The following is a 13091-nucleotide window of genomic DNA, read 5'->3' as shown; positions in this document are numbered from 1 at the left end:
GTAAGCATAGATGTGAGGTGTTATTGTAATAAAGTGTAGAAGTAGTAGAAGTGTAGAATCATGAATACCAGACACATATAGAACCTGTAATGAATAATAAATCACTGCCAGAAGGCAAATATAGTGTTAATTAACTATTAAGCAATGCTAACTGCAGCAAAGCTTAACTTAATATGAGTAAGTAATGTGTAGGGGAGCCAATCCAATCTGCCTACCTATTTAAGCACTGCCAACCTTAGTTAAGCAGGTGTGCCCATAGCTTAGCCTTTTCAAACCCGGCCAATCACAGAAAAGTGTGGGTAATTGGCCATATTTAAACCCCACAGGTGGAAATATGTTCCATAACTGGTTGTAGCTTCCTACTGCAAGCAGAATGGTTGGTGTGGGTGAAGGCACTCATTTTAGAGCACAGCGCTGGGGCATCCAGGAGTCAAAAATCATGGTATGGCTCCTGGTAAAACACCATGAGGAGAGACTACTGCAGGCAGGGCCAGTGCTAGCATTTTGGGGGCCCCCAGCAAATGTCAAGTTGGGGGCCCCCTTGGACACTTCCAGTCTGAGTATCACTCTGTTAATGCCATCCGCCCATCCATCCTTTTAGCTCTTGCTGCAAACTTTTAGGAGTAGTAAACACAGGCTGATCTGTAGCTACAATGCCTACATACAGCTATATTGGCTCATCTCACAAAGTGACATTCACAGTTACTGGCATTTAGATGTAACAATAATACATTACAACAACGCTATGTACTGGGCTGGACTTATGTGAAATGGCACCCTAGACACTGTCTACTGTTTCAGCCTCTCCAAAAAAACACACACACATATGCTTCCCTCTGTTTCTCCCCATCTTGGGTTCCCCACACCATGCAAGTTATGTTTTTATTCTGTTTCTCGCATTTTACCTTTCTATTCAGCTTTTTCAATAAACAATAACTTTATGGATGCTTTGAAGTGCTTTTTAAGGTTTTTTTTTTTTTTTCATTTTACTCAACCTTTTCATCCAATAATGGCTTGAACAGAAATTATGATTAAGGAAAGAAATTAATTGGTGCTGTTCAGCTTTAGTTTTCCCTTGCATCCTTTCAACACACCTTTACTGACCAAGACAGCACATTAAAAACCATTTAGGAAATAACTCAGGCTGGGACCCTGAGAAGCCATAAGGGTGATAGATGCTCTAGAATGTATTGTAGAGCATTTCCCAACCTTTTAATTCAACAGTAACCTAAACAAATATTGTGTAAGAAAAATAATTTCAGTCTTATGTTTTTCTTTCATTGAAGACATAAGCTGTGCCCAAGGCTTAATATTAAAAGCTGACAAAATAGTAGCTCACAATAAACTAACAAGCCAATTGTTATGAGGATATACAGATCCTGTCTAGGAATACTGCCTGCCTCCTTAATCCCCCCTATAAATAGTCACTGCTTGTGCATCGTTCTGGTATTAGATTGGAATGAAAGCAGAGACTCAAATGGTCACAGTCATGTATTTCAAGTGACTGCTCACACACACAATATATATATATATATATATATATATATATATATATATATATATATATATATATATATATATAGATACACGCACACACACATGCCTCTTGAGTCCTCACCCCAGCCCCCAAAGGTGCCTGATGTCTGATTGTGAGAAAAGTAAAAAAAAAAATAATGATTGCAGTAATGTATTCTACATTGTTGCTCCTAGACAGTACACTGCCCTAACAGGAGCTAAAATAGCTTTCCTTGTACTTCTCTGAGTTCTGTGAGAAATGCAAAGGAAACAATGACCACAGAATCCCCATCCCTCCACATAACCTACAGCAAATTTCTGTACACACGCATCTGAGCAGAGCTGGTTTTAGAGTGGGTGCAGTTGACAGCAGAGACCATTATCAGTTTTATCATAACAGGGTCATATCACAATTCTGTTCAGGTTAAAGGCATAATCAGAAAATTAAGGCATTTTTTTTTCTCTTCATTTTTCCCCAACCAAAAACAGCTTTTGTTTGGTACCCTATACAGTCAAGGATGAAGAAGGGAGCCCCTCTCTACCCATTTATATGGTCTGGGAAGTGGGGGTTACCAGATTCCTAGAAGATCTAAGTGTCTGAATGTCTTCTGTTATATGCTGTGCCTTACTTTGGAAATATAATTACTTGTAAGCTGCATTTTTTACTGATGTGTTTTACCCATGTGTATCCTGGCATTACTGGATGTGTGCACTGATAAAAATCAGTGATATTTTTTAGACACACACACACACGCGCGCGCACACACACACACACACACACACACACACACACACACACACACACACACACACACACACACACACACACACACATGCACACACACATGCATGCATAAGCCACAGCCATACTAGATTTATACTTATTTCAGCAAATAACAGTATATTGTGCAACACTGGTATTACCATACCAGATCAGTGACTGCTATTTAGCAGTTGTCAACAGCAGATAAATCATTTTTATTTACCTCATTAAGGAGTAAATGAATACCTGTCACTGTCCCTGATTTCACAGATATTCTCTGATTTTGCCTCATAATTTTGCTCTGTCCTTCGTAAAAAAATTTATTTGCTGGTATGTAACTCATTCAAAATTACAGACAGTCAGTAAATCCAGACATCATAGCTGTATACTTCTTTTTGCACAAAAAATGTTTGCTTATGCAAAACATGGTGTTCTAGTAATGTTTTAAGTGAATTAGAGTGATGTTTAAAACATGTTCCTCATTTTGAGTCTTCATTCTGCTATTATTTTGACACTGAAAAGAATTCTTCAGCAAAGCTGTTGAGAGTTATAATATCGGATGTTTTGCCAGTATTTATTAAATTGCCTGAAAAAGAAACCATCCCTGAAGATCAGAAGCATTAGCTCTTCTTAAACTACATGGTGTGCCCTGAGATCAGTCACACTGACCTGCTGATCTCTCTAGTGCTTACCTTGCTCATGTTCATTATCAGCTTTATCCTAAAAGCGTCACATCACAGTCCTGTTCAGGTAAAGAATGTATCAAAAATACATCTTTTTTCTAATTTTTCCACAGCTAACAGCAGCTTTTGTGGGGCCTCTACATAGTCAAGGATGATTAAGTGGCCTCTGAAGCCACTGGTACTGCATGTACCTAAAGCTGACTATGTTCTTAGTTTTAATGGAGAGGATGTCCACTAGCAGGGTTTAACTAAGCCAGGGGCATTATGTCAGTGGTAAAATATTTAATGGAATTTTTGAAGCTTGTCTTTCAAAAAACTTTTTATTGGTTTCATAAGAAATAACAACAACAATAGGATGCGCAGCCAATAATGAATTGTTGGTACATGAAAGAAAGTATAGGCTGAGCAGACAATTAACAAGAGAAAATAATAACAGTCAGAATTTATGATCTTATAACAAAAAATATACAATATATACAAAATATACAATTAGCTAACCAAATTAAAAAAAAAAAAAACTGCCATTGAAAAAATATCTATAAAATAGACATGAATTGTAAGATAGTCCCATTGCCTAGATTGGAAAAAATAAAATTATGCTTCATTAAAAATTAGAGCATTAACCCTTTCCCAAACTTTTATTGAGAGGGCAATCTTTTTAGGGCTTTTTATAATAAGTTTTTGTGCTGCAATGTATGAATGAGCCATTTCCTTAAAATTGTTCCAACATAACTTAATATGGTCTATCCAGTTTTTAGATATATAGAGTTTCATGAGCGAGCATAAAAAAAACAGGACATGTAGATCAAATTTAGAGAGAGCGCTCGTAGGGATATGAAGGATAGCTAATTCCCAGGAAAGGGTCGATTTATGGCATCCCATCTTCTGGAGGCGAACTTTTAGTGACGTCCAGAGTTTATGCGAGTAATTACAGGACCATAAAACATGTATCAAGTCGGCATTCGGAAATGCACAGCATGGGCAAGAGGGGGATTTCTTCGAGTCAAATTTAGATAATATAGAGGGAGTGTAGTAAGCATTGTTATTGATCATTAGTTGCGTATAAAAAAGTTTTTTAAAAGGGGAATAGTCTAGAGTGTTTTTTATAGCTGACAGTTTCTGTTTCACCGACAGTTGAGAGTTGCATTTGTCCCAGTAGGTGGAGAAGAGACAGTCTGATTCGTGGATAATAGAGCTTAGAAGTTTGTATGAATTGGAGAGCATTTTCTCCGGTAAGATCAGAGTTTGAATAACCATCTCTAGCTTGGAAATATCTTGGTTGTTATCTAGAAATTGGATACATTTTGATGATATTAGCTCTTGCAACTGGCGAAGGATAGTTAAATATTTCTTGTTAACTTTGAGAATTATGCAGAGGTTGGTAAGTATTTAATTTTTATGTTTGAGTATATCCCAGACCGTAAGGTTTTTAATAAGAGGGAAGTTAGAAAGATTTATTGATATGTTGTTCATTTTAATATTGGGGTTTAAATGGAGAGGTTGAAGAAGAGGGAGAGTTTTGTCTAGTTTAATGAGCTTTAGCATGTTTTGAAAGGATCTAATTTTTTTGTCTTATGTTAGCAGATAAGTTAAAATTATCTATAATGTCCAAGGATAGAAAAGGAAGAGCCACAGGATTGATTTTACTTCCTAGAATATGTTGATACCACAATTTGGCCCAGATAGGGTAAGAGTTATATTCTTTATTATTAAGATTTGAGATGAATAATAGCCTATTGGCACATATGATTGTATGGTATAGGTGGAGATTTGGGAGACCAAGCCCACCTTTAGTTTTAGGAAGTGTTAATTTAAAATACGAAATTCTCACTGATTTAGGATACCATAAAAATTTGGCTAGTTCTTTACTTATTCTACATAAGAATGATTTAGACACTGTTTGATCTGTGGAGTTAAATTGATAGAGGAGTCTGGGGAGAATATTCATTTTAATTATCGCTGATTTAGATAAAAGAGAAAGATTCATTCGTTCCCATCTGCGTAGATCAAGAGATATTTTTGTCCAGGCTTTAAGCAAATTGTTCTGAAACATGGAGAGGTGGTTGTGTTCAAAGTGGGTCCCTAAGTATTTAATGTCAAATACAGTCTTGAAGGGAGAATTAGGGAAGTATTTAGGTTTATGACCTAGGGGATTTATGGGAAAGATATGGGACTTTTTAGAATTAATCTGGTAATCTGAAGCTTTTGAAAACATGTTAATAGAGTTAACAATCTTATTCAGGTCAATGTTAGGAAGTTGAAAATAAATATTTAAATCATCTGCAAAAGCTGAGAGTAATATTTCGGTATTTAATATTTTGGGAATCTTATGAAAAGTATTTTGACCGATATAAAGAAAAAGTGGTTCTATAAATATGTTGAATAGAAAAGGAGATAGGGGACATCCCTGTCTTGTCCCATTAGCTATCTTTAAGGGTTTAGAGATGTTTTTGTTAATCCATAGATAAGTATATGAGTTTTTATAAAGAACTTTAATCATATCTATAAAGGGGGTAGGTATTTTAAATTGGGCTATAGTTTGAAAAAGAAATTCCCAATTAACCCTGTTGAATGCTTTTGATGCATCTAACGTCAGGGCATAGATCGGATTTTTCTCTTTTTTAGACAAGTACATTAAAGAGTCTAATGTTAGGGTATTGCCCCAAGTATGTCTATGTGTCATAAATCCCGCTTGTTCCGAGGATATTATAAAAGGTAAAACTTTTTTTAGTCTGTTAGCTAGAAGCAAAGCTAGGATCTTAATGTCAATGTTTATCAGTGAAATGGGATGATAGTTATGGGGATCAGATTTATCTTTATTGTTTTTCATAATTAAAATAGTTTTCGAAGTATTCCAGTGTAAATCTGATATGCCATATTTTATTAGGTAATTGAATACCTTTAATAGACTAGGGGAAACTATTGTTTTGAAAGTTTTAAAGAACTCGGCTGTAAATCCATCTGGACCGGGAGATTTACTTACTTTAAGCATAGAGATAGCTGTTTCAATTTCCTGGAGGCTTAAGTGGGCTGAAAGCATGTCACTTTGAGACTTGTTTAAAGAAGGGTATTTGATAGATTTCAGGAAAGCTACTCATATGTTGACTGATGGAGGGATCTATTTTTTTTTTGAATATATATCTGAATATAAAAGTGAGAATATCTGTATTATTTCAGAATCCGAATTAAAGATCTTGTTTTGGAATTGTATAAACGAGATTTTAGGAGGAGTTTGACTATTTCCAGTTATTTTTGCCAAGAATTTAGATGGGACCTGTGCCCATTCTGAATAAGACGCAATAAGTTTCTGTTCAAATAGGGTTAGATTTTGTTGATGAAGATGCAGCAATTGGTTTTGGGAGTCGGTTAATTCTTTGTAGATATTAGGGTCTGGATTAAGTCTTTGTTGTTTCTCTAGTTTGGAGATCTTAGCTGAAAGTTTTGATTCCTTATTTTTATGGCATTTTTTAAGACAGGAGGCTTTATTGATTATAATACCTCTAATATAGGCTTTACAAGCAGCCCATTGTATATCCATGGGGATGCCAATGTTGTCAAGGTTGGAATCGAGTGCAACTAAGGGTTTTGTAATTTCTTGGACAATATCCTTATTGAGAAGCCAATTATTATTTAATGACCAATTATTATAACTGGATGAAGAGTTTGAGTTTAAGTCAGGGCTGATCTTTAGAGAGATGTTTGAGTGGTCAGATAGGAACCTGGGTTCTAGGGAGAAATTTATTTTGAAACGAGAGAGGGATTCGGATATTAAGAAAAAATCTAGTCTAGACCATGTATTATAGCATTTCAAGTAATATGTGTACATTTCATCTTTGACTAAATGCTCACTGAATGAGATGGGGTCAATAAGATTAAGGTTGTACATTAATTCTTCTATAGCTATAGAAGATTGAAGATTATAGGAGGGGGATTTGCTGGTACGATCTGAATTAGGGTCTGTTACAGTATTCCAGTCTCCGCCTGCAATAATATAGTGATCATTGAACTTTGAAAGAATGTAGTGTATTTCTAGAATAAAGGTATGTTGTTGTGTGCACGGGCCATATACATTGAGAAATAAGATTGGTTTGTTAAGGCTGTATAACTACCATTTTCATCATGTTTCTCCTCAATGATAATGCCCTGAAAATTGTTTTTTATTATAATAGCCACCCCTTTGGAATTAGAACTGTTCCCTGCAGAAATGATCGTTTTTATCCACTTTTTTTCCCCTCTTTGACCCAATCCTCTTTGTAGATGTGTGTTTCTTGTAGGAAACATATATTAGCCTGAGATTTAAATAACAAATGAAAAAGGATTGATTTTTTGGCTTTTTTGTGAAGCCCTCTAACATTCCATGAATCAATATGTAGGGTCATAAACTAAAGGGCAAGGTAGATTAATAATTTGAAGGTTATTTGTTAATAGGGTTAAGGGACTAAATAAATTTGAAAAGCATACTAAGAGTTTAAGCGTTATATATAATCTAACATGGAGCGTAGCAATAGTAGAGATGGTAGCATAGTATTTCTTCAAAGTTACCCCGGTGCCTACCCACCCCAGCTTCCTAACAGAAGAAATACCTATATAACATTGAAAAAGACAAAGACAAATAATATTGGTTAGCCAAGTAAACATTGTAAGTAAAACTGATATATGCAAAGTCCTAATAAGGACTAAACCAACAGTGAGTAAAGCTATACATATATACAAAACAAACCATTTCCATAACAAGGTCATACTAGGACCCTAAAGCATAAGCTTCCATGAGCTCATATTTAAAACAAGGAATAGTGCAAAGAGAGTGAAGAAGAAAGAAGTAAGAAATATAGCCAAATCAAATAGAATATTTTAGATTTGAAAAGGTGTGAATGTAAGAGAGATATATAAGAGTTTAACTAAATCATATCTAGGAAAACTGCGAGGTAAAATTATGAATAGAGGATAATCTAGGATAGAGGCATATTAATAGAGATAGGACTAAATCTATTACTCTAATACTCTAATAAATCTTTAAGTAATAACTGATGAAATTTATAAATGACAGCATTGTATAAAAAAGGACTGGATATTAGGCAATTTACTGCCCATAATTTAGGATATGCATATGACGTGTAAATGTAAGTGTGAATACCCCAGTTATAAGCAGAAGAGGTATACAATGCTGGAGAGACAGCTGTATACTTGCTGTGTCTATCCATGTCCATAGTTCGCTGGCATAATAGTTAGATATTAATCTAAGCAGGGGTTATTATCAAACTAGCATACAAACAAAGGGAGCAGTTACAATAAGATAAGTAAGCTGAAGTAGCATATCTCTGTTGAAGAGACATCTGTATATTTAGTGCAACTATTCATGCTCGCAACTCGCTGTCAGGATAATTGGATATTAATCTAAACAGAAGTTATTTGCAATGTAGTATAGAAAAGAGAGGAGCAACTATATTAACATGAGTAGCTTAAATAGCATAGCGCAAGTCAATAGATTGCGAAACATTTTGCAAATAAACTCATTTGAAACATATGTCATAACTATAGTACTGAGCACAATAAAACAGTGGCGCGTATAACAGTGCTTGCGCTACATGAGGCAGAGAAATCTCAAAAAAAAAAAAAAAAACATCCAAAGTATCTAACAAAAAGTGAACGTTGGGCTCTGATTGTCCCATAAGGTATCCATATTATTCAGTAATTTCAACAGATGAAACCAGGCTCATACCCTAATAAACAAGGTATTTGAATGCATCGACTAAATTCCGAGCTCTTCGGTCAGATTTGCAGAGCATGTTCAAGTAATTTGTATTTTCTGACATATGAAAGAAATAATCTGAGTTGTTTCCTATATACAGTTACAAAATTAGTGACCAAAGCTTGATATAATACACATACGAGACATATGTCCATATTCAGTGTATTACAGATATATATTGCAATGTACGAGCCACATGAGTAGCATCATAATAAAGGTTTACCGGAAGACTACCAGACTGGATGGCCCACAGAGAATCTTAACTCAATGCAGAAAGGTTCCTATAGGAATCCGGCGACTAGTAGTATTACAGGAGTATAAAGACAGGTATATAATCAAATGTCGCTGATGACAATTATTAAATAAGAGACAATAACTTTTCAAAAAATTGAAAACAAAGGAATAGCTGATGGATCCAAATGCTGAAAATTAGTGTATTTTTTCCTCCAATATTCCTGGTGTGGGTATTGAGAGAAATACTCTTGATTCCAATAGTTTACAAAGCAGGATAGTTGTTGAAAGCTTTAATAAAAGCTTCTTTTGCTTCTGATGGACTGTTGGCTATGTATCTCTTTTCTTTGTATGAGAATGCCAGGGTATTTGGATAATGCATCTGAAATTTCACGTTTCTTTTGATCAGGTCAGCGCAGAATGGAGCAAGATTTTGTCTATTTAGTTTGATTTGGTGAGGCAGGTCTTGGGTAAAGGTAAGTTTGTGAGTATTCCATGCAAAATTTTTTTGCTTTTTGGCAGACATTAAGATTTCTTGTGCATCTTGGAAATTTAATATTCTGGTGTAAATTTGCCTCAGGATGGCCGAGTCTTGATGCTTATAAGTGGCTCTATGTACTCTCTCTATTACTAGATTCTCAGAGCAGTTATCAGAGCCCATTAATGCAATAAAAATCTGCTTACAAATTTTTAGCAAGTTTTGGCTATCATAGGATTCTGGTAGCCCTTTGATTAATATATTATTGCGACAGCTTCTAGCCTCCATATCAGTTATTTTAATTTGCAGTTCAGAAAGCATGGTGGTTTTTGCGCTAAGGTGTTCCGACAGTGATTTGATCAGTAGTTCGTTGGCTTGATTTTTATGTTCAAGAGTATCCACCCTTTGTAGTATTTGATTCAAAGATTTACCAAAGTCTGTGAGTTGTTCAGAGAATCCCTGTATGGCCACTTGAATGGGCTGCAGAGCTGTTTTAAGTTCATCAAGGTGAAAATTGACATCAGATTTCCCTTTAGGATTTATTTTACTAATGTCCACTGGCTGTCTAGCTATTCTCTGCCTTTTGGAAGCTGTCTCCTTTTCAGGAGATAAAATTGAGGACATTTTTGCTTTTCTCAGTTGAGTATCCATGCTTTCTGCAATATCAGACATGATTTTTAAAAAGCAGTTATTGTAATGCCGCAGAGGGCCCCTTGGATACATGTGGCAAAGATTCCGGGCACACAAAAGGAGATAAATTGCGTAAATTTTGCTTTAGATGAGTCAGTGTACTTCCGATTGAATTAGAAGAACGTTGAATTAATTAGTCCTGTTAAGATCGGCGATAAATCGGCTTTTTAGGCACTTTAAAAACTAAGATAATTATAGAGAACAGTAGGAGCTCTATGGAGAGGGTGCTGACTAGTCGACCACCATTTTGGAATCATTCAGGAATTTTGAAGCTTGTCACTTGACAAAACACTGTTACTATAACTAAATATCTTTGAATTTTGCAGGAGACATAAATAAGAGTTATTATTACCTTGTACTATGAACTGTCTGATAATTTCTAAAATTTTTCAGCCTTATTTCTATGTAAATACCACTGTCATATATGCTTGTTGATGCATGTTTTACTGGTGCTTTTCTCCCTGGGCCTCCGCTGAAAATACATATGTTGTCCAGTCGGACATTCCTGGTCAACAAATGTAAAATAAAATGAATAAAATAAAATAAATTACCCACCTGGTTTATTAAGCATATAAGAGTGCTGCACTAGCTTTTGTTGGTTTAACAGACATATTACAAAATATCAAGATAAGATAACTTGCTGTGGTTGGGGGCCCCCCAGGATCAAGGGGCCCCCAGTGACCACAGGGTTCACTGGTGCCTAAAACCGGCTATGACTGCAGGGCCAGCACCAGGGCATGCAGTATAAAATGGAGGCCTGGGACAGTCTCACCCGTGAGCTCATCAGTGCCACAGGTGTCCCCTGGACTGGTGAGCAGGTCAGGTACCACCATACTGACCTGAAGCGGCAGAGGGGGGATGTACTAGAACAGTGGATCCAGGAGTCTTGGCAGATAGCTAATGCCCCAGTACTGAGTAAGTGCTCATTCTACTAAGTAGTTAAGAATTGCCTAGCTTGTGTATACTATGGATAGATATGGCTAAATATCACTGTATTTCTCCGACAGCCGCAGATGAGCGGGTTGCGAACCAGCAAGCCCATGATGCTAGGTTGCAAAGGCTGCATTGTGAGGCAGGTTAGTAATTAGTCTGCATGTACTGTCATAAATAAATATAAGAGCCTTAGAAAGTGTTGTATCAGTAGAAATAAATGTGTACTAGTCTGTGAATAAAGGTATAACCCCTGGAGTGCTTCTGTTTACTCTTCTGTCATATGTTGGCGAACTGTTGCATACTATAAATAGTACTGTTGTATTTTAAGCAGTGTCACCCATACTGTGGTATGCAGATAAAATGTGTATGAAGTCCTGCATAACAATGTTGGAAGTGCCAAGAGGTCAGTCATATTGTACAAGTGAGGGAGACTAAGATAAAAACAGTAGAAAGCTTTACATAAATTCCCTGATAGCACAGTGTACTGTGATGTTAGCTATAATTTTTTGTCACACACAGCAGGGGTTTAAATCCTGGGAGTGCTACTAAGTTGTATGCATACTCATACCCCACAACTGTACAGATTTTGTTACAATATTCAGATAGAAAGCTGTATGCATAATTACACCCAACAACTGTACAGAATTTGCTAGAATGTTCAAATTGAAAGTTGTATGCATATTCATACCCCACAACTGTTCCAATCTGTCCAGCATGTCCAGATAAATGACCCATATCACCAGCCTGGTACCCTGTTCCCCTGAAAAATCAGTGTGATGATCCAAGAAATGTAGGCAGCCGTTAATGACGTATAACTGATAGTCAAACGTGTACATAATCATAAAATGTATATGAAAACAAACCTGTCACTCTAGCACCTCACCCAAACTGTATGACAGCAATTCTCAACATATGTTGCATTAACACCTGCATCTTGTCACACCTGTATGTAAGACACAGGTCACGTACATAATAATCTATAAACATACCAGTGTACAATATAAGGCCATTGGGTAGTGTAATAATACATGTAAGGGAAAGATCACTGCCGTGACTAAGAATGTTGTTAAAATTACAAGGATATATTAGTTGTTAATTGAACTCTCTCTCTCACCCCTACCATATGTGTAAAATAACCCAATGACACTCCTCAACTGGTATGTGTACACTCCAAACTTTTGTTGTGACATATGTCCTAATTGTTTATAAATATTCACATTTGTTTCTATGCATGTGCCATGTTAAAATACACCCATATTGGTGGCCTGTTGCCATCAATGAAACCTGCATGCTCTTGTAATGGCCACTATTGTTCCATACATGCATGTGTTCTGCTTGCACTGCAACTGTGTTAAATCTGGTGTTTTGGGTTAATGGGAATATCTATGCATGCTGTTATAACTAATCCTGAATGCTGTTGACTGTTACTAACCCATATCTGTCATAAACCTGCTACAATCCAGCTCGTATGGGAAGGCCAGTCCCAGCTGACCCACCTGTCCCACCTCAGCTGGCCATGGCACCGGGCACCAGCACATCTGGGGCTCAGCCTGTGACCTCCTTCTCCATGGCCCCTGCACCACCTTTGGGTGGAACTGCTGCAGAGGATGGGGCTTTCCCCCCCTCAGAGTGGGCACAGAGGGGAACCTGTCACCGGTCAACAGGTCTGGGCCATGGTGTGTAGGGAGCTCGATCTGGAGTTTTGAGATCAGCTACGCCAGCTTGAGGGCCGAGTGGCACAATTAGAGGGTGAGCCTGCCCCTCCTACACAGCCCCCAGCACAACTACCTTTTTGGCTGTGAAGGCGCAGTGGTGACTGCCCATGGGTGGGGACCTAAGTCCCACTGTTTCCAGTTGGGGGCTCATGGGCTTGTGACTTCCAAACACCCCTCCCTGTCCAAGGTGTTTACTCCCCACATGTGTCATATACCGCCCCTGTATGCATCTTGTTTGTCTTGTCTGTTAACCTACCCAACCTACCTCTCCAAATATTCCTACTACCCCTCCCCAACATCCCACTCTCACCTAAAAAATAAGGGCAATCTGTTC

This window comes from Protopterus annectens, chromosome 3.part1 (genome assembly GCF_019279795.1).
Source record: "Protopterus annectens isolate FY-2018-M chromosome 3.part1, PAN1.0, whole genome shotgun sequence".
Taxonomy (NCBI): Eukaryota; Metazoa; Chordata; order Ceratodontiformes; family Protopteridae; genus Protopterus; species Protopterus annectens.
Note: the sequence above shows the minus strand (reverse complement) of the source record.